Source organism: Macrosteles quadrilineatus, unplaced genomic scaffold, assembly GCF_028750875.1.
Source record: "Macrosteles quadrilineatus isolate MER2022 unplaced genomic scaffold, UCM_ALF_1.0 Scaffold_6__1_contigs__length_79288215, whole genome shotgun sequence".
Taxonomy (NCBI): domain Eukaryota; kingdom Metazoa; phylum Arthropoda; class Insecta; order Hemiptera; family Cicadellidae; genus Macrosteles; species Macrosteles quadrilineatus.
In genome coordinates this window covers 57,893,221-57,916,448 of record NW_026542599.1, presented here as the reverse complement: position 1 = coordinate 57,916,448, position 23,228 = coordinate 57,893,221, and positions in this window count along the sequence as shown.

The following is a 23,228-nucleotide window of genomic DNA, read 5'->3' as shown; positions in this document are numbered from 1 at the left end:
ACTATTCATTATAAGCCATTTAAACAGCAATTGCTCAGTAAATTATCTTGCAGAAGTTTTTAATAAAACCCATTTAGACACATTTGTCAAAATGGGTCCTCCCATTATGTCTCCTTAAAATATTTAACTACATACATTTTTTTTAACCTACTGTGGCATTGCCGTAATAATATAATTGGACTAGTTTTCTTATCTTAAGCAGCTCTGACTGTAGCTATAACTAATTAATTATACCACACTCAATCAATTATATTGTTAAATCTAATTGTATAGTATGCGCTTTTCGTGGCCACTGTCAGCCTTTATGACTATTTTAATATAGCTCTATTTTGATAGTTCAATATATTTTTTCTCTTTGGGTTTATTTACCAAATGTTTTTTGATAAAATGGAAGAATTACCTCATCCAACCACAGTTGCTAGTATGTCATTGGATAAGGTAATTCTTCCATTTTATCAATTATATATTCCAACCAAGGGTCACAATGAATAACAAATGTTTTTTATCTAACAAAATGTTTTAATGGACCGGTATTAGTTAACAAAAATGCATCACGTGTGACTTTTAACGAGAAGTTTAATTTTTATTAAGATATTTTGTTTTTAAACATATAGACCACCAAGAGATAAAGATCCTGAAACAACTGTGCTAAGTGGTGTACCAACCCCACCTTTTTACCTCAACTAATCTTTCCCTCGTTTTCAATAATTTTAAAATAAGGTTTTATTCATAACAGATCTGTTGAATTCCATCCCGTATCAAGGCTTTAAACCCATGTGATATTGACCAGCTCGTATTCTGTCAAAAAAATAGTTTTTCTTATTTGCATTGTGTGGTCTAAAGGTATTAAAACATGTATTATTTTGACAGTATGATCTACGAAATTATTAACGCTAAAAAAGTATTTTGATCGTAGTTTTTAGGATTCAGAACATGAGATTTTGCGTTTAGATCTTTGTTACTGGCAACACTTGAATGCATTGGTTTATTCATAATTTGTATTAATACATTCTAAAAAGGAATAAATCGATAACATTTTTGTATTTCGAATGCATGAATAAGATCGAAGTCTATAGGGTGAACAACTTAAATATGTCCCTTAGTAGTGTTTCGGAAACTATTATGTAAATAAAATAAGAAATAAGTAACAAATAAATATCAAATCGGAAATACATTAATTAGTTTTAACATTCCTACTGGGAAATGGATGCTCTCAACACATTAAGCACTGATTAATCATAAAAAAATCAATTTTTCTAAAAAAAAAATAGTTTTTGTGCTATCATTAGAAACGAATTAAGACTTTTCACCGTGTAAGACAATACATATTGATAAGACATATTGAAAGTGGATACCAAGCATTGAATATAAATGGTCTAAAGTTATCCTTAAGTAGCATGTCGATGTGACACAAGTTGGCCAAGCTAACACGACCTTAGTGAAGCCTTAATACTGTAGTGAAGGATTACCACAAGTTGACAACAAGCATGTCAACAATGGTTTACCAGCCAAACTTGGTTAATAAGCTTTTCATTGTTTCACTCTGATGTGATAAGTTATAGATTTCTAGTTAAACCTTTCTTGTTACCATCGGAGTTGTAAGTTAGTTATAGAAGTCAATAATTACTTCTTTCTTGGCCTAGTTTCAACACTATAGTTTTTGGGGGTAGTAAATTTTTATAATGTTTTCAAAATTCAGACTGGTTTAAGCTCTCTTAGTTATTAGACTATTATTTTTTGTGTTCTGTTTGTTTTTTCACAAGTTAAACATTTTTATCTGGGTAAGACCAAATACATGTGACAACTGAAACACAAAATGCTTTTGGAGTTTGAAATGAAATAAAATAGTTCGTTGATAGTCAATCGTAACAATATCCTATCACACACTTAAAATACAAGTTTTCGCTTTGATGTTCCTTTCGTTTTAAAATTGTATTTCTGTCAACACAAAAATTATGAAAATCCGTCAAGTTGTTGATTCATAATGTTGAGATAACCAAAACCCTGTCACGTATCCCAGAATAGAATGTATGCTTTTATAGACACATGCCTCTGTATACGATTAAGTTTTATTAATTTTATAGCTGAGGAAATCAATTGTTGTAGTGCTCGCATAACGATACAAGGTTTGCAAGCCCGATACTGAGAAACGCAGTAGCTTTTTCCGAGTTAAAAACTGGGCCTACCTCTCTTTGTTAATTGGTATTTTATAAATTGCCCTAGCTAAAGAATCTACTGATTATAGTCAGTTGCATGTCTACACGTTCCCTCCATTCCTCCACACACCCCCCCCCCCCCCAAATGGATTCATACACAGCTTCATCAGCTGTGAAGCTGATAATACCATTAACCATACACACCTTCTATTCAAAAAGCTTAAGTAGTTTTTTGGTTATTTCTTAGTTTGATAAGAGAATCTACATGCACAAAGTATTTACTTGTGTGAAACCCCTATAAATTATATCTTCAGCCGAAATGTTAAGAACGTAATTTCAGAATTACTTAAAATATATGAATATTTCTATAATATAAAGTTCTTTAAACACTAATTTTAACACTGTTAACAAATCATCCTGAGTTTTAATAGTGTTTCGCTTAACCTGTTTGTTGTGTCTGTCTTATTTTTCTAAAACAGTGACGTTGTCTCGTGTTTGTCACACACGCCGCTGAGGTTTGTGGGTAGGCGGAACATCTCAAAGTCTCTCTTGCAGAAACCAACATGGTCTTGATGGAATGGGATTAATCAAAAGTTTTAGTTACACATGAAACAACCAAATGTCAATTGCATTCGTTACAAAAAGTACACCGTGTCAAAAAAAGAATTGATCAAATCTACAGCTTAATACGTGTTACCAAGGTTCGTAGAAAGTTCAACTATGAATCATTTTAAAACTAGCATCTACAATTTTTTTTAGTAACCTTCAACAGTAATAAGGTGTTCCATCGTTTTTCAGCACGTTTGAATTTCCAAAACATACAATTTCAATGTGGAGATGCAGTTGAAATCATAGTGTATTGAACGGTTTATAGAAACAAAATCTGTGGAGTGTTATTTTTGGTCTGGAGGTTTGTGAAGAATCAAGTGTATCGCTGGCCAATCTCAAACGTAGATAAACTTAAAAAAAGATTAAGGCAAGGGAAGCCTTGAAATATAATGTAACTAAATGCGCTACAATGTGTGGTCAGAGCTGGAACACCGATTTTTATCTTCTTCGAGCAAATTACGGAAAACATATGGAGGTTAGGTGGTGAAACCAAGGTAGGAAAACTTAGGAAGTTAAGGAAAAATTGTATATAAAGTTAACTTATTACCTTTACCAATAATGTTTTTAAGCCAGTTCACGTTTTGATTTATTCTTTTTGGGACATCCCGTATTTCTACACCGTATTTGTTCAATTAACTGGTTGTTGTTTTTATTATTTTTTTATATGAGTGTATAACATACGAGCTGAAAATTTTTGAACTTAATTTCTTCCCTCAGTGATATTTTGTGTTACTTTATATCATTAATGGCTATTATTTTTTCCTACACTAATTGACTAAAGATAAAAAGTGATAAAATCTACACGGAAATGAATTTTGTAGCCCACTAATTGTGTTACAAATACGATGGAATTTTTAATGCTAGCACAAAATGTACAAAAGAATCCAAGTTGAAATGTTTGAATGTGATTTATTTCTGATTGAAGAGTCGTGTTTGAATCGAATCACATTTCCATCCACAGACACGCCAGCTTTGAGAAATGTTTCTGTTATGTCGCTGGACCGAGGGTGGAACGGCCAATTGAATATCAAAATTGGATCAGCTTGCCCACGCGAGACTGAAATGATTAAATCCTGTATTGTTTCGTGACTCTGGTTTCTAATTTACCGTGTGTATTTTCGTCAATAACACTTTTGATTGATTGTACCATCACGAATTAAATAAGTACAAGTTTATGGGTTGAAACGCAAAACTACTAGCCGATATCAGGGATCGTAATTAAATATTATCAGTACAGTGTATTCATGTTCTGTACTGACTCACCTTTTACTTTACTTGATACATATATTTACAGCCCCGAGCCTCGTAGATAAGAAAATGCAGGGTAAACAAGGCCGCTAACCTTTTAAAACCCCCTAGAAGTGTCATGAGTTTTTCAATGTTGTTCTGATTGCTCTAATTGTATATTGACTGTATATGTTCTAATATTACTATGAACAGGAGTATACTTCTTATCGATCACTTAAATTAACAACCTGGGCTGATCGAACCGCAATATTTGTGCATGTGCAATACAGTTACTTTGTTAATGATGTTCTACTTTTAAGAGGTTCTGTAGTATTTATTGATTGAACGTCAATGGTATTCTTGTTTTGTTGATTGTTTATCGTTGTGTTTGCTAATTTATCAGCATTCTGTTGCAGTTGGCCGCCCGCAGCTGGATAGAGGCCACCTTCCAGAAGCGAGAATGCGTCAAATTCATCCCCAGCCCCAAAGATGAGCACAGGTCAGTTTTACGGATAATTACAATATCTAACAAGCTTTGATAAAATTAACTCTGATTTTCGTGCAAACTCTTAAAAATCATTAAAAATCTATAGTTTAATATGTTTATAAGAGTCTTGTAAATTCAAAAAAACTATTGCTTTATTTCCAAAGTATTTATTTAGTACCAAAGTAGTTCGTGGTTCAAAGTGCCTTTTCGCTTACTTAATTGTGTTTTATTGTAAAGGCACAAACACAGGTCAGAGGTTACAGGTCACTCTGTCGATTACTGCGCTTATTGTATTGGGGTTGTCTAAAAACACTAGCTTGTATTACTTATCAGGGCTTTCTCCAAGTGCAGAACTTACAGGAGTTAAGTTACTTAACTGTTTGTAAACAGCGTAGGTGCATAATTTAAACTCTAGCACTAAACTCAGCTAAATTTTCAGCTGCTCAAAATCCAGTACAATCATAGTTTTGGTTTTTGATAATAATTCCCGTCCTTTAACAAATATTTTACGCAATTTTTTTCATTTGTTTATACGTTAGTGAATAAATAGATCAATCCTATATAATGTATTCCGAGTAATGCTACTTCAAAGTATACGTAATTATGTTATCACACATACCACTCCGGTTAGTAAAGTAATGAAATGCAAAATGCAATAAGGCTTGCAGTAATCACATTAAAGCAAAAGCTCCATTTCTCTGGTATTGTTTCATCTGATAACTTTAATTGAAGTTTTCGCGATATGCTACTGCTTTAGCTAGATTTAACTTAAAATATTTGGATTTTCTTGGTTTAACTGTTTCGTTTTTAAAACAAATTTTTACTTATATTTTTCGTTGTTGTTTATGTTACTTGATGTTTTGGTTTCTTTTAAACTTGTGTCATAAAAAGGATAACTATATTTATAGTAAGTTTTTTTAATACAATTTAATTTTTGAATTTTAATAAACCTTTTAGATCATTAAAGTGATGTATACCTAAATGTTTTATTTTTAAGACTAAATATTTGCACTAGGATCTCATATTTTATCTTTTGTCTTTTTATGAGTGAAGTGCTTTAAAATTTCGAAAAAATACTGCAGTTTACTTAAAAGTAAGATAGTAAGATTATTCTCCACCTTATTTACGTGTTTTGACTATATTAAAGAAAAAAAATATTTAAAAAACAACTAATTTATGCTCATTTCATGGATGAGTAGTCTAATTTTTTAAATTTTTTACTGTGTGAATGAGTGTTTTTTTTTTTTTCAATCTAGTTACACTTAGTAAACAATGTGCTCAAATGTTATAACATACCATCTCTCAACACTTTTCAATATACACACACTTACACTATAAATATCTCCAATATAAATTATATCAATAAGTTATTTTCAACATAGTGGTATAAATTTTAACTGCCAAATTAGGAACCACCACTTAACTTAGCACTTAAAACTCCTTAACTTGTAGAATTGGACCACTTAGTACAAACCTGATCCAAGGTCCCAACCGCCCTTATAAATTTTTCACAAGTATTATTGTATTTTATAGACATCACGTTTTCAGTTAACCGATTATTCACGTAATTTTTTTAAATATTATCAACGGTACAATTTATACGTCTTCGATCACATATAAATGCTTTTTAAATGTTAGAGATCAGTAACTATACGCTACCAAAAGTATCACTCCATCTAATTTTTATGTATGCATTTTTTTTTAATATTTAGATAAAGGGTAACCTTAACTCCCCGGCCTCCACGGATCTCATTTCTTTTAATCGGAATGAAATTTCAATAAAGGTGCATTCATCGCTTGATTAAACACATTCAATAATAACAAGTCTTAAATCAAATCTGTAATCCTTTAGTAGTCAAAGTGGCATTTTTCTTTTTCGGTCAATACTACAATAAGGTAAATTTTTAGGATTCTTCGTTTTATTTATCAAATATAATAGTCTTGATATTCTTGATATATTGGATATATTGTGATACTTTCGGACTAATTATATAATGTATGCGTCATTACTAAATACTTACGTGTATAATACACACTTTAAAATCATTATTATATATGCTCTTTAACTAGGAACATTTGTGTTTATATTAAAACAGTAATATTTTTGTGAAGTAAAGAAATGTGTCATATTACTTTAATAAAGTTTTCTTGATTTAAGGTTCCTGTCTTATGAATCGTTTAAATGTTAGTCATAACAGCAATTTTTGATTTGACGGAATACATAAATACTTGAAAATAATTAGAGAACGCGTAATTCAATTAATTCTAGTACCTAAAAACATTCTATGTTTAACAATTTTGTACACGAAGGATGTTGTATTATAGATATTGTAACAAAGAAAAGTTTTCGTAAAATTTTAAAACTAAAAGCTATACTATAACATACTTTAAAATCTTTAAAATACTCGTATGACTCAATCAATCTACATTTTTTTAAATCTTAACTACATACCAACCCACGTTTTTTTTCAATATATATTTTGCAGCCAATAAAATTTATTTAAGAATTAAAGTTAGTAAGTTTTCTAGCTCACAAAACGTTCTGTATAAAAGTGAAGACCAGGAGAAATTGTCAAGGTGTTATTGTGGAATACCTCAAAACCGATTGTGTTCCTCAAAACCCATTGTGTTCCCAACGTATGGTATCACACACCTCACATACCGTATGTGATATTTTTTTATATTTTCATATTATCGTGTAGAAATATATCTGACACACTACGCCATATGATGAATAAAACTGTGACTTGAATTTAAGTAATTGAATTGCTTAATTACTTCTCCGCCTAAGGTGTTTAAGGTGTACGGAAACTGCAAATGGTGTTCTCATTTGATTTAGTAGTTACACGGGTAAGTATGGTACAGAGCTTGCTTATGGGACATCGTGCTTTTGACTGTTGTATGTTGTGCGGAAAATACATTGTGTTCTTGAAACAAATCTGTAATTTAAAAACCGAAATAGATAGAAATATTCTATTTGTAGAATTGATTCTTAACAAAGGTTTCGCAATTCCTTACAAAAAAATCTTTAATCCCAAAATGGCAGGTATTCCAGGCTATGGATGAAATATCTACCTCAGGTTTGCGTCGTTGTATTTCTTTTGACAACCCCTTCAAAATGAGGGGTCACTCAATAGGGGTTGTTATTTAAAAAATAAATGACCCCACCCACTACCCTGTTACAGGGGTTGAAAATATTGTTGATGTAAAAAATTGTGGAACCTATGTTAACAATCAATTCCATAAACAGAATATTTCTATCTATTTAGATTTTTAAAACATAGATTTGTTTCCTTTTTGTATGAAATTGGTGCTTTTTCACATACAGTTAATCCAATTTTGGAATACCTGCCATTTTGGCTAGGGGTGAGATATCCACCTCGGGGTTTCTTCATTGTGTTTCTTTTGACAAATCCTTCCAAATGAGGGGTCACTCAATAGGGGTTGCTATTTGAACAAAATAAGTCACTCCCTACCCTCTACCCTGTTAGGGGTCAAACATTTTTTTGTAAGAAATTGCGGAAGCTTTGTTAAGAATCAATGCTATCTATATCTAGAATATTTCTATCTATTTCGGTTTAAAAAATGCAGATTCGTTTCAAGGCTTAATTTATACACTGTAAGTATTTTATAACCCAAAGAACCACAAATTGACTACAAAATACTTAAAACTAAATATAATCGGTTATGGTTTTTGTTATTTTAGAACCTTAGATGTCAATATACGTAATTTCCTACAACGACCTCTATACATTGCTGTATAACCGTCATGTTAATATACAAACTAGCGTCCAGAGGGTAGTTAGTCATCTATTATCCGTCCAATACAAGGACAGCCTAGGGGGTGATGATTTAGGTCCATCGGCAAATTGGTCACTCTACCTGGTATTAAATCGGTTGATAAATTGAATAAAGTTAACTACAAAATAAACTATTTTTAGAACCCGAATGATATCTTGATCTCTTGTGAACAGTTGCAATTATCAACAATTAATTAATAACACTTCATTTTGTTCAGATATAAGCTCTTTCCCTGAGCACGAGCGTATAGTCCGTTCGGGAAATTATAAATTAAGAGTTTAATGTTTTGTATATAACGTTAACAAATAATTGGTCGTTTTTTTTTATATTTTGTAAAACCTGTTTGACTAGAGTAAAGAATACTTAAGTATAGTGTGCATACCTTTTCACGCAAATTCAGTGAATGGTATTAACCTGAAAATTACACAACTTTTTCCGTGTTAAAATGTAGTCCGTGGCAAAAAAAGATGGCGATTAAGTTAATTTTTAAGCTATATCCATAATTTAAGAGCTATATTAATAACTAAAATAGTGAAACACTTTGTTGCTTTGGCGATTAGAACTGTATCTGTATTAAAGGTTGATATCCACAATAACCCCACATGATCGTTTGTTTAGTTCGTAATTGATTTAACATATTCACTTATAGCGTTATCCTCATTGATCAGTTAAAGGTGGTTTTGTGACTAGTTCCCGTTTGGTTAATTAATAGTTTAAATAGGTCCATATATGTAACTACAAGCTGAAGATTACTGATGACATACAATGCTTCATACGTCACCCATTCTTGTAGTACCCTGCAATCAATTATAGGTGAGCTGCAAGAACGTTGAATAACGATGACACGTAATTCATCAGCAACTGCGATATATCGTTACAAAGGAACAACATGGTTCGTCAATAATTGAACTTTGCATTCTATTGTCAGCTACTTTACCATTGTTCGTAGTAACTTGAATGTGCATTGATAACAATAAACATTATGAAATAATCTGATATAGTTTTTTGCCAATTGAGGAATTTTCTTAGACACTTTCCATAATTGTTAATTATAATAGGAATTTCACGTTACGAAACCTGATAAATTGAATAATGTTAACTACTTAAAATGATGTTTAAAACCCGAATGATATCCTGAATTTTTCTGACAAATGTTTGCCATGGTTTTTTGTGTCAAAGACTTGCATAATTATTTTAATATACTTAATCCTGTTGCAAATTAAAACTAAATTTCACCTTTCGATACCTCCGTTATGTGTATGAAGAATTTTATTTGCATATTACAATTTTCATAAAACCATCCAAAATGTTATAAATATTCTGGTTAAGAATTGTTGTTAAAAAACAGTCCCGGTACGTCGGTAGTACATTTGTTCATGTTTTTCTAGTAATATAAAACTAGTAATATTAATGTTAAAGTACACCTTACAAAGTTATTACTGGCTGTTCAATATTATGTAAATAAAGTTTACTGATCTTAAATATGCTGAAAGTATTTTTCCCCTAGAAAATATTCATACAATAAATTGTACAACAAGGGTTCGCCTCTAATTAAATTGACTTCATTTGTTCGATGGTCTTGTTAAAGCCTAAACTGCATTGGCCACCAACAATAACAGTTTAATGAACTTCCACCATTTGTGGTTTGTCTCTAAGCGAACATGAATCAATGAATACATCTGTTTCCTTCATTAAGCTAGTTTTGTGAGTGAAAAACGGAGTGAACTTTATTACTCAGTGATGAAATACCGTATAAATACATAAAATTTACTTAGTTTTTCTTTTTTATTTTGATTCAAATGGAAATGTATAAGGGGAATCGCTGTCGAGAGATTTGGTTTATACCCCTTCAATCTTTGTAGATAAACCTTGGATCGAAATATCCCCCTCACACCTAAGTCCAGTGCTGACTACTAAACTAGCAACACGCCCACCAACTATTTTATTAGAGGTTATATCTCTAATATGACCTCCACATTAGCCATCCACAGTATACTAGAAAATTAAATTATACATTATAAAGGGAAAACATCAGTTGTTTATTGAGCAATATTACTTTGAAGATTACTCGATATAGGGGAAAATAGTTTCGAACAAATACTGATTATTTTACTTGGCTTTCTCCTACTACAACATAATCCCCAAAGTACTGAGGCAATTGTTAGCAATCTTTGGTTTACAGTGAAATAAATATTTAATAATATTATATTTATTTTATTATTGCTTTTACAATCGAAATAAACTATACCGAGTCAAGGCTCGGTCCCCCGGTACTAATACTAAAAAGTGTTAAATACCTGCTATTAAGCAATCCATTCAATTGCATTAGCAACTAGTTTCGACTCTTGGAGCCATCATCAGGCGGGGACAAGGACTTCCTTTCTTTATATGAAGAGCTTCAAATTTATAACATAAATAAATACACATTTACACACGATACGAACACGGCAAACATTTATAGTAATTATAGTAATTATTATAGTAATAATCAGTTTTAACAGGACAACCCTAACCCGGTGGATTTTTAATCAACACCAGGCTTGCTTAATAGCAGGTATTTAAACCTGTATATTCTTCAGGCTTCATTCGTAGTCTTCAATAAGCTTACAAACCCTTATACGTATTACATTGTAAATTATTCTCAAGGGTAACAGGTCACATGGGTCAAAGTGCATAAAATAGGATCTCAATTAAAAAAATTAAAAACTATATAAAATGTATGTATTTTATAGCAGATAGTTTTTTTATTTAAAAATGTATGTTTTGACATTTTTAATATTTAACGTAATCAATTTTCACACAAATGGATATTTTATAATACACAGTTGTCAAAATGTACACAGTCAATTGTATCAATTGTATTTTTATCAGGTAAGTGGTGGCTGGCTGGCGATGGCTATGATAAAGGATGAAGAGGTGTAGTGGGGCGAGGGGGGAGAGAAGAACCATTGATGTAGGAACTGATTGATAGTATCCATTGTGGCCAACCGATGTTATTGGAAGTGTTTCATTTGGCTTTCATTGGTAAAAGTGCCAAATAGAAAGAAGATTTTAGCTGTTGCCAAGTTGTGTTATTAGTTTATTTCGGTCTTTTTCATTCTTGTTTTACATCATATTCAATGTATTCATCCACAATTTTGGATTTTCGATTAATAATTTTTACGCGATTGATGAGCTCACACGATATTTGGTACAATTCAATTAACAAAATTGTATTTCCAAGGGATTAAATGTGCCATACGTATTATGTGTTATTTAAATATTTATTATATTCTTTTAATTGTGTAGGCACAGTTTGTATTTTGGGAATTGTAGCCCATATATTTGATTTTTATTTTCATTTATATCGATGTATAAAATGTAAAACAGTTTCCAAAAAAAAATAATGAAAATCTCAATTGATAGTTGGTTTTTTGATAGGCCATGTATCTAGGGCTGAAACTCGTTCAATAATTATACTTTATGATAAACTAGTCACAATCCTTACGAGCTTTACCGAATACATTAACGTGCCTTCACAATTTGGAATAAAAGCAAGTAAATAACGACATTTCGGATTGTTTTTTATCCATCTTCCACTTAGGTAACCTACCATATTCTAGATGTTTAAATATTGTTTACAACATTGATACAATGAAAAAACAGCCATATTTTGAATAAATAGTTAAAGCTGTTATGCACGTTTTAGTAGATTTAAAACGTCAATCAAGGCAATAAATCCAAATCACAATATACTCGCGTCAGATGGCATTTTATTTCAAATGTTGAGTTAAGACTAAATATTACCGATGAAGAAAATTCAAGTTAAAATACCAAACTGTGCAAATCAGAGGCAAGATTACTTTCTAAGTAGAATCCTGCTCCTTCATTGATTACTCGAAAATTGCATTTCTTTCTTAATCCTGGCTCTCTCCCCATTTTATGATTTTGGTACATGACTGAGTTCCCAGACCCCAAAATGGTACGTGGAACTTTTACCAAGATTCTGTGCTCATGAGAGATCTGCAGGTGTTCAAAAAATACAACTGAAAAGTGATTAACATCTTTTATTACCAACTCAATTAAAAATATTAACAAATATGCGCCCTTAAACAACAGCGAAATAATATATACAAATTGGTACAAGGCTTAGAATGTAAATCAATACCAGTGTTAGGCCTAAATCATTTACCAAAACATTTAAAACATTTATGTATATATAAACTTTACCAAAAGTTGAAGTTCAAGTTTAAGTTTAAGGACCAAGCTGGTAACTAGAAGAAAATCCTTACTTTAGGTTAGGTTAGGCCTACTCGGAAAAGGTTTAGGACAATGATAAATTTAAAAATATGAATCTTAAAAGGCAAGAAATTGAAAATATTACATAAAACAGACGTTGAATTGAAATGACCTTACAATGAAATCATTTAAAAATAGTATTTGACCAAAATATCAATAACAAGTTGCGTTTAAAGAAAAACGTTCGAACAACCTTACAGTTCAAAATTACACTCAACATTGACATGAAAATATTTAAATAGCAACATAAGACAATTATACACAAATATACACTAACATCAGAATAGAATTTTAATTTAAACAGTAAGAAATAGAATTTTTTAAAATGGCAAAAATTGTGGGGAAGAATTTAGTACTGGCGTGAACCGAAATGAAATTTAGAACAATTGGGCCGAAAGTTTCCCCGTTAGAACATAAATTTTTAGCCTATTACTAACATAACATGGTACATACACAAAATAATGAAATAACAAGGAAATGTGACACCCTACTAAATACATGAATTCTTGTAGCTTTTTAAAAAAAACTCGTAGACCCGTGATATAAATAATGTATTCTTGTTGACTTTTGTTAGTTCCAGTTCCACAACTCAACTCGCAGCGATAGCGAAATAAAAACATTTAATTTGAAACAGTAAAACACAAGGGGATTATTAGTCTGTAGTTTAGTCCAGAAATAAGAAGTAGGCCTAGTTAGGGAGACACTAAGTTCAATTTGCTAGGCTACAGAATTTAAGAAGTTGAAACGGTAAAACTTTAAATTGGGGAAAAACTTGATGTAAAATAACTGTTCTTGAAGGTAGGCTGAATGAAAACGTTGGAGTAATAATAACATGGAGTAGATAGCACCTGGTTTGTAGAGATGAAGAAGGCCAAAGTTCTCGTAGAATGTTTCTGGGTGAGGTCCTTCCGCTGCGAGTTGGTTGAGGTTAGGCCTAGTTTAGTCCGGGGGCGACGCCCTCGTCTTGCTCCGAACTAGGTCAGGATCAGGAGGCATGATGTGTCCACTGCTGTCGGTCCAGTACAGGAGCCCTTTAAAATTACACAGGCCTACTTAAAAGTTGAAAATAATCAGTATTTCAGAATATTATCAAACCTAACCCTTTCAAGGAATATAGACTTGGTCTTTCGGGAGTTTACGGCAGAGCTAAATTTACATAACACTTTAAGTAAAAATTTAAATCTCTGTTAGTCATGGTTAAACAAATAATCTCTATTGCTTTTCTTGGCTTAACAAAACAATACATATTTTCATTCAGTTTTCTGTTACTAATACTAATACAATTTCCAGCCTAGGCCTAGCCTGTGGATTTTGTTAAAAGGAAAAACTAACTCTTTCACTTTACTTTAGTTTGGAAAACCTGTAAACACAAACAAATGACGACTCAGAACAACACAAATAATTAAAAACAACAAATTTACCAAAGTCGAACACGTGTGTCCTGAACACCAACATGAAATTTTCCTGTCTGTGACCAGACAAAAACTAACTTTAAGCACAAAATTTTTGACAACTACAATTTTAAACATTTGACAAAACAAGTTAAACAATTTAAACAACTTTAAAAGACATTATAAACATCATTTTACACAAATATAGAGAAAAAGGACAAATCTCTTGTGAACGCTTTCAAGAACAGACAAAATGTTTGAGGGAAAAATGGCTAAGTTTAAAAATGAAAAAACGGACAATTAATCTAATACAATGATTTGACATACCTGGCTTGGTGTCAAAAACAAATTTAAAATTGCATTTTATGAAGGTCGAACAAAATGAACTTGGAAAATCTTCTTTCTTGAGTCTCCATAGTGCCGGTAAAATTTGGAACGTCAATCTTGGTGGACGATTTCAAAGAGAGAGAACGTCTCCAAGCAAATCGGAGAAGAAGGGGAGTAAAGACAAAGTGGACTCGCCCACGGCCTTTGGCGAGCGTCGGCGTACAGTGCTTCTGCCGCAATATGTACTATAAGAAATACTCTCCTTTCTCAAACTGAGCCGACTGACACGGCTCAACCTCCCACCCCAAAGGAGACATCAGGCTCAAAATTTTCAAACAGGTAACAAGTGATAACTGAAGTTTCATAATGTTTTCCAGAATAGGTGAACTGGGGTTATCAGCGCTGATAGATGTTTGTATAGAATAGAGAGAGATGTAGAAAACTTCAGAGAGAACGTAGTCTTGAGGGTGATCAGTCCTAAGACACACTATTCTTATTTACTTTCACTTCCTGAATCAAACATCGCATCCCCGGTGTAGGGCTTTAAATGTGAAATATGAGCCTTCCTAAACTTCTCTTCGGTAGTGGGGTCGACCAGCATAGCAGTAACAGGTGACAAAATTTTAGAAATTCTTAGAGGTCCAGTCCACCTATAGCACAGTTTTCCAGCACGTTTCTCCACTGCTGAACTAAGGGGATGGGCTAAGCAAAAAACAAGTTGTCCAATCTTGAAAGGGTTCTCTTTTCTTCCTTGATTATATCGATCCCGCTGTCTCTCGTGGGCTCGCTTTAAATTCCGTCTAGCGGCTGACCACAGGTTTTTGACATCCGGGGTTGGTATGGAGGGTAACAAATCAGTGATTTTCCAAACATTTGACAAAGGGTTATTTGGTTTGAATCCAAACATGAGTTCGAAAGGTACCGCCTTATGGCCTTCATGGAGAGCAGTGTTGAAAGCTAGTTGTAGCCATCGTAGGTTCTGATCCCAGGTGTCTTGCTGTTCTGCGTGATACGCAATGAGCGCTGACTTCAAATTTCTGTTAAATCTTTCTGCATGAGAGGGCTGGGGGTAATAGGGAGAAGTGGTAAAATGGTGTATTCCCTGACCGAAACACATCCTCTTGAATAAATGGGACCTGAACTGAGGTCCGTTGTCGGAAACCAATTTCATAGGATTACCAAAATGTTGAAACAAACGAGTTTGTAGAATTTCTATGGTGAGTCGGGCTGTAGCTTTCCTCATGGGGAATAACCACACAAATTTCGTAAATGCATCGACTGCTACAAGAAGAGTAGTATTTCCAGTCTTGCTACGAGGAAAAGGTCCAACATAGTCGATAAATATCTTTTCCATGGGTCTTTCAGCAACTTCCGAAGCTAGTAGGCCTAGTCTGGTATTCTGCGCAGGCTTACTAAGAGAGCAAAGATTGCAGTTCCTAACCCTGTTAGCGATATCTCGGTCCATACCCTTCCATATATATTCCTGGCGAATTTTGGAAATAGTTTTTAATATTCCAAGATGTCCTCCTACTGGTGATTGGTGGAAATATGAGAAAACCATGGGGATGAGATGGCTTGGCAAAACAACTTTAGGACTTCGATTTCCCCTCTGAGGGCGGCAACAGACAACTCCCTTGGACAATAAATACGGTGGATAAACTTCTCCATTTTTAAGCCTATTTAGGATTTCCACAATTTCTGGATCCTCTTGTTGATGTTTTTGAAGTGCAGTGAAAGCTAAAGGGAAATCAGAGAGTAACATATTGCAGGTAATATTTGTATTTTGAGAATCACCTTTCTCCTGAATAAACATGCGAGACAAGGCATCGGCCACTACATTTTGCGTTCCTCTAATGTGCTGTACTTTGAATTTGAGTGCGGACAGTTTTACGACCCATCTGCCTATCTTTCCTAATTGACGGGGATGAGCTAGTAACCAAGAAAGTGCTTGATTGTCCGTTTCGAGAAGAAATTCTGAGTGTTCCAAATACCTACGAAATTTATCAACGGCAAAAACAACAGCCAAACATTCCAATTCATATATCGAAGACGCCTTCTTCTCTTGAGGGCTTAGTGTCCTAGAAGCGAAAGCAATTGGTTGTCTAGTGCCATCCACTTCTTGTTGGAGTACGGCACCGAGTGCCTGAGATGAAGCATCAGTTTGAAGGATGAAAGGTTGTGAAAAATCCGGTACCTTTAACACTGGTGGAGACATGATAGCTTCCTTAAGTGCACAAAATGACGATTCCTGCTCCTTGCCCCAAATAAATTTAGCTCCTTTTTTCCTTAAAGAATTCAGAGGTACTGATAAATCTGCAACATTTGGAATAAATTTTCTGTAGAATCCCACCATTCCAAGAAATCTTGCGATGCCCTTAGCGTCTCGTGGTTTAGGGAAATCTCTAATTCCTTGAGTCCGAGCGGGGTCAATGCTCACACCTTTGGCAGAAACCAAATGACCTAAGAAGGATATCTCTTCACGGGCGAATTGCACCTTTTCCGGATTAACAGTTAGTCCGGCCTTACGCAACCTCTTCAAAACTTCTTCAATATGTAGTACATGTTCTTCCCAGGTTTCACTATAAACTAACAAGTCATCTAAATAGTTGAAAAGGAATTTAAATTTAAGGTCATGAAAAATGATGTCCAGTAGACGTGTAAGTGCTTGAGCGCCTACAGCCAAACCCATGGGTACTCGAGTGTACTGATATAAGTTCCAAGGTACACAGAAACTGGTGATGTGTCGAGACTGTTTAGCCAGGGGAATTTGATGATAGGCCGAGTTCAGATCAAAAATGGTGAAATATCGAGCTTTACTGAACCAGTCGAAAGCACTGTGTAGGTCAGGTAACGGAACGGAATCAATTTCGATACAGGCATTCACCTTTCTAAAGTCGATCACCATGCGTGATTTTCCCCCAGGTTTAGGAACAAGGAACGCTGGACTAGCGTATCCAGACGAGGATGGCTCAATAACACCTTGTCGTAACATTTCATCGACCTTCTGTCGCAATAACTCCATCTTGGGTGGGGCAAAACGGTAAGGATGTGACCGCACAATTTTATCAGAAGTCAATCGTATAGTGTACTCCAAAACGTTGGTTAAACCCAATTTACCAGTAAGAACATCTGGGTACTGATCGCACAACAAGGAAAGTGTCTGTCTTCTATCATCGCTCAGGTGTGATAATGGCTCTTTAGTTCTCTCCTCCTTAATTTCACAATCCACTTCGAAAACCTGAGTAGCTTCCACCGCATTTGCAGCCAACTTAACAAACCGTTCCTTGTCAAAATTGAAATACCCCTTACTCCGACTAAGGTCAACAACCAATTGAGTATGTGAAATAAAATCCGCTCCCAGGATGCAATCCACTCCCAATTTTTCAGAGACCAGAAAAGTCCATAGCCATGAAAATCCTTCTATTTTGACATTACAAAGAATCTGAGTTTTAATAGGTAATATTTCCTTTGAAGCCGTTAAACATTGTAGATTGATGGTCTCAGTTGATTTTATTTTATTTTGATTTAATAACTGATTATAAAGTTCCAGTGATAATAGACTTCGAGCGGATCCAGAGTCCAGAAGTGCTCCACAACGGTATTCACCAAAATTAACCAGAACATAAGGACAGTGACCAGGTGACACTCTAATACCTTGCTTAGCAAGTTGAGTAACGAAACAACTGCTTTTACTTTCTCCGAGGCTTTTGCGGAGGGGCGGTTTTATTTCTCCTTCTCCCCCCCGCTCTGTTAGTTTTTTTGAAACTTCACGGGGTTCCTGTCGAGGCTGCATAAACCTGCTGTTTTGAGTGGCTCTACAATATCTTCGGGTGTGACCCTTCCTGCCACATCCGTAACAAGTAAAAACAGTACGTGGCCTATCTGTATTGTGTGAAGGATTTGCTTCCATACTCATAAGTGGTAAACTTTTCAAATTTTCTCGGACCCGCATATCTGAACCGCCCGGGGCACAAGAACTTCTCAACCCGTCAGTATAGGCAACGTTTCGTGATGTGATGCTCAACTCATCCAGTTCAATGAAGGATGACGGTCGCCTCGAAAAAACCAAACGAGAACGTTCTTCGGCTGTTAAACCTCCCAGAATGACTTCAACTATTCCCGTCTCTCCCAATTTAACCCGAAGCAGTCGAGCAACATGTTTAAGATCAGCAGCAAAACTAGCCAGACTCTCCCTTGGACGTTGTAATCGGTAAAATTTCTCCTGTATCAATTGTTGAAGTAGCCTACCCGGCACAAAATAATCCAAAACTTCTTGGTGGAAATCATCAAACGATCGGGTAGCTTCGATACATGACAGTACTCTCTCAGTCAAAGGGCTGCGACAATAGGGGTACACCAGTTTTAGCAGTGTGGAGTCATCCACACCAGGGAATTCTCTCAGACGGAGTAGGGAACTAAGGAAATTCAACAGTTGCGGTACTTCGAGTCCATCGGTAACGGGGAGCTTCTCCATAACCTGGCTGACTGGGTTCGGAAGCCTAGAATATTGTGGCGCTATCATGGTTCCAGGGAGTTTGGAAGTAGCCTGCACAGTTTGTGATGATGGCTGTGAATTTCCAGATACAGCACTGTGAATTTTATTACAAGGGTTGGAAGTATTAGTTACATTCCCAACAGGAGTTTGCGACTCATCCTTCTCGTTAATCACTATTTCATCTGGAGTCTGGATCTCCTGACTACCGCCACTAGCAACTTTAACAGTAGGTTGTTCCAACTCCTTGTTCTCGGTGGCAGTTCTGGGCTTGGGATTTAATAAAAAGCACAAGTGCTCACGGACCTGTTGAAGCACAAGAGTTACAGTAACTTCGCTATCCTCCCCAACAGCCTGAACAGGATCTATGGCATTTAGCCGTCTTTCAAGATGTTCAAGACGAACTCTCAAGCGCTGAACAGCATTGGAACCCAGATTAGGATAATCGCCCAAGTCCTTCACACCTAAAGTTAATTCCTCAGCAAGCTCCTTACAAAATTCCCATTCTTCACCGGGATCATTCTTCACAGCAGAGGTAGGGGGCTTGTTGGCCTTTATGAGTCCCCTGAGTTGACGTCTCAAATCAGCTACCTTCAAAGCCGGGGTCTCACCTCGCAAGGCAACTTCAAACTGGAGTTCCTTTTTCAGCAGAAAATCGGGGTTTAAATTACTCATCTCGACAAAATTTGAATACAAACAACAAACACGACAGCAAAAATTTTTTTTTACAATTAACAATTCACCAAAAAACACCATTGCCAGGGCTCCTAACCAAAACGCGAACAAAACGGGACAATCAATGACGGGCCTACGTGAAAACAACTCGAAACATTTTTTTTTTTAAATCTACACAAGGAAATACAAAACACAATGAAATGACAAAACAACAAATGAGACAAATTCCAACAAGTTTTTCATGTTGATACCCAGGAACACACAGTTCAGAAAATTTCAAAATCCAACGGCCATGACCTGAAAACAATTTGAATCACCTTCAGACCCCCAAGAACACAGAAATATTAAAATGCTAACAAACACTCTAAATTACTGAGCCATTTGAAAAAAAAACCACGCTCTGCTACCAAATGGTACATGACTGAGTTCCCAGACCCCAAAATGGTACGTGGAACTTTTACCAAGATTCTGTGCTCATGAGAGATCTGCAGGTGTTCAAAAAATACAACTGAAAAGTGATTAACATCTTTTATTACCAACTCAATTAAAAATATTAACAAATATGCGCCCTTAAACAACAGCGAAATAATATATACAAATTGGTACAAGGCTTAGAATGTAAATCAATACCAGTGTTAGGCCTAAATCATTTACCAAAACATTTAAAACATTTATGTATATATAAACTTTACCAAAAGTTGAAGTTCAAGTTTAAGTTTAAGGACCAAGCTGGTAACTAGAAGAAAATCCTTACTTTAGGTTAGGTTAGGCCTACTCGGAAAAGGTTTAGGACAATGATAAATTTAAAAATATGAATCTTAAAAGGCAAGAAATTGAAAATATTACATAAAACAGACGTTGAATTGAAATGACCTTACAATGAAATCATTTAAAAATAGTATTTGACCAAAATATCAATAACAAGTTGCGTTTAAAGAAAAACGTTCGAACAACCTTACAGTTCAAAATTACACTCAACATTGACATGAAAATATTTAAATAGCAACATAAGACAATTATACACAAATATACACTAACATCAGAATAGAATTTTAATTTAAACAGTAAGAAATAGAATTTTTTAAAATGGCAAAAATTGTGGGGAAGAATTTAGTACTGGCGTGAACCGAAATGAAATTTAGAACAATTGGGCCGAAAGTTTCCCCGTTAGAACAGAAATTTTTAGCCTATTACTAACATAACATGGTACATACACAAAATAATGAAATAACAAGGAAATGTGACACCCTACTAAATACATGAATTCTTGTAGCTTTTTAAAAAAAACTCGTAGACCCGTGATATAAATAATGTATTCTTGTTGACTTTTGTTAGTTCCAGTTCCACAACTCAACTCGCAGCGATAGCGAAATAAAAACATTTAATTTGAAACAGTAAAACACAAGGGGATTATTAGTCTGTAGTTTAGTCCAGAAATAAGAAGTAGGCCTAGTTAGGGAGACACTAAGTTCAATTTGCTAGGCTACAGAATTTAAGAAGTTGAAACGGTAAAACTTTAAATTGGGGAAAAACTTGATGTAAAATAACTGTTCTTGAAGGTAGGCTGAATGAAAACGTTGGAGTAATAATAACATGGAGTAGATAGCACCTGGTTTGTAGAGATGAAGAAGGCCAAAGTTCTCGTAGAATGTTTCTGGGTGAGGTCCTTCCGCTGCGAGTTGGTTGAGGTTAGGCCTAGTTTAGTCCGGGGGCGACGCCCTCGTCTTGCTCCGAACTAGGTCAGGATCAGGAGGCATGATGTGTCCACTGCTGTCGGTCCAGTACAGGAGCCCTTTAAAATTACACAGGCCTACTTAAAAGTTGAAAATAATCAGTATTTCAGAATATTATCAAACCTAACCCTTTCAAGGAATATAGACTTGGTCTTTCGGGAGTTTACGGCAGAGCTAAATTTACATAACACTTTAAGTAAAAATTTAAATCTCTGTTAGTCATGGTTAAACAAATAATCTCTATTGCTTTTCTTGGCTTAACAAAACAATACATATTTTCATTCAGTTTTCTGTTACTAATACTAATACAATTTCCAGCCTAGGCCTAGCCTGTGGATTTTGTTAAAAGGAAAAACTAACTCTTTCACTTTACTTTAGTTTGGAAAACCTGTAAACACAAACAAATGACGACTCAGAACAACACAAATAATTAAAAACAACAAATTTACCAAAGTCGAACACGTGTGTCCTGAACACCAACATGAAATTTTCCTGTCTGTGACCAGACAAAAACTAACTTTAAGCACAAAATTTTTGACAACTACAATTTTAAACATTTGACAAAACAAGTTAAACAATTTAAACAACTTTAAAAGACATTATAAACATCATTTTACACAAATATAGAGAAAAAGGACAAATCTCTTGTGAACGCTTTCAAGAACAGACAAAATGTTTGAGGGAAAAATGGCTAAGTTTAAAAATGAAAAAACGGACAATTAATCTAATACAATGATTTGACATACCTGGCTTGGTGTCAAAAACAAATTTAAAATTGCATTTTATGAAGGTCGAACAAAATGAACTTGGAAAATCTTCTTTCTTGAGTCTCCATAGTGCCGGTAAAATTTGGAACGTCAATCTTGGTGGACGATTTCAAAGAGAGAGAACGTCTCCAAGCAAATCGGAGAAGAAGGGGAGTAAAGACAAAGTGGACTCGCCCACGGCCTTTGGCGAGCGTCGGCGTACAGTGCTTCTGCCGCAATATGTACTATAAGAAATACTCTCCTTTCTCAAACTGAGCCGACTGACACGGCTCAATTTTATTTCTCATTTTAGAGTTTAAGTTGGTGCATTTATTTTTAAGTGGTACGAGAATGTTTACTCTCTGGTAAAACAAACTTGTATGTTTATTGTTAACGAAAATAGATTTTAATGAAGTAGGATCAAGAGGTGATTCGAAATTGTCCTCGGTAGTCGAGCTTAACGTTTAACATGTTATCCATGGTAAACGTTTGCTTATACTTTTAGTTCCGCATGCGTAGCTGAGTATCTTCTCGCTTCTGTTTTTCCAATATAAAAAATGGTATAAATTACTGTTATGTTTGTGACAATCGTGTTTGGTAACATTATCAGACCCCGTGTCGTGGTTAAGGTCGTTAGAACGCCCTGTCACGTTCGGAACGTATTGCAGGGTCACTTGTGTTTCGCGATGGCTTCTACAAAACAGTATTGTTCGTACAGTGAGGTCACAATTGCTTTTCTCAATTTTTTTCCTTAATTTAGTGCCAAACATATTTTATGTCAGATAAAGAAATTGTAATTGTTAAAGTCGCAATGCCTAACAGCAACCTTTACAGTGAACAATAATTTATATTCATGATCCTTTACAGTGAACAATAATTTATATTCATGATCCTTTACAGTGAACAATAATTTATATTCATGAACCTTTACAGTGAACAATAATTTATATTCATGATCCTTTACAGTGAACAATAATTTATATGCATGATATTAAAATTTCTATTAGTCTCTGAATGTATAAAAAGCTTAAGCTGATTTGAAAGGGATCGCTTTTCTAATGCTTTAATCAAGGAACGATTCGAGACTCTACATATTACTGTATCTTTATACGATTCGAGACCCAAGGAAATTTATATTTTTATGATTCAAACCGTATTTTATTTCTTCCTACGATTTTGCCCTTCTTGCCAACGATATTTCAATTTCAAAAAATATTTGTCAGTCTTGTATATACGCATACATTTTTAAAGTGAAATTCAAACAAAATATAATTCCCTATTACTTTCATAATTATTCCGGGAGAAT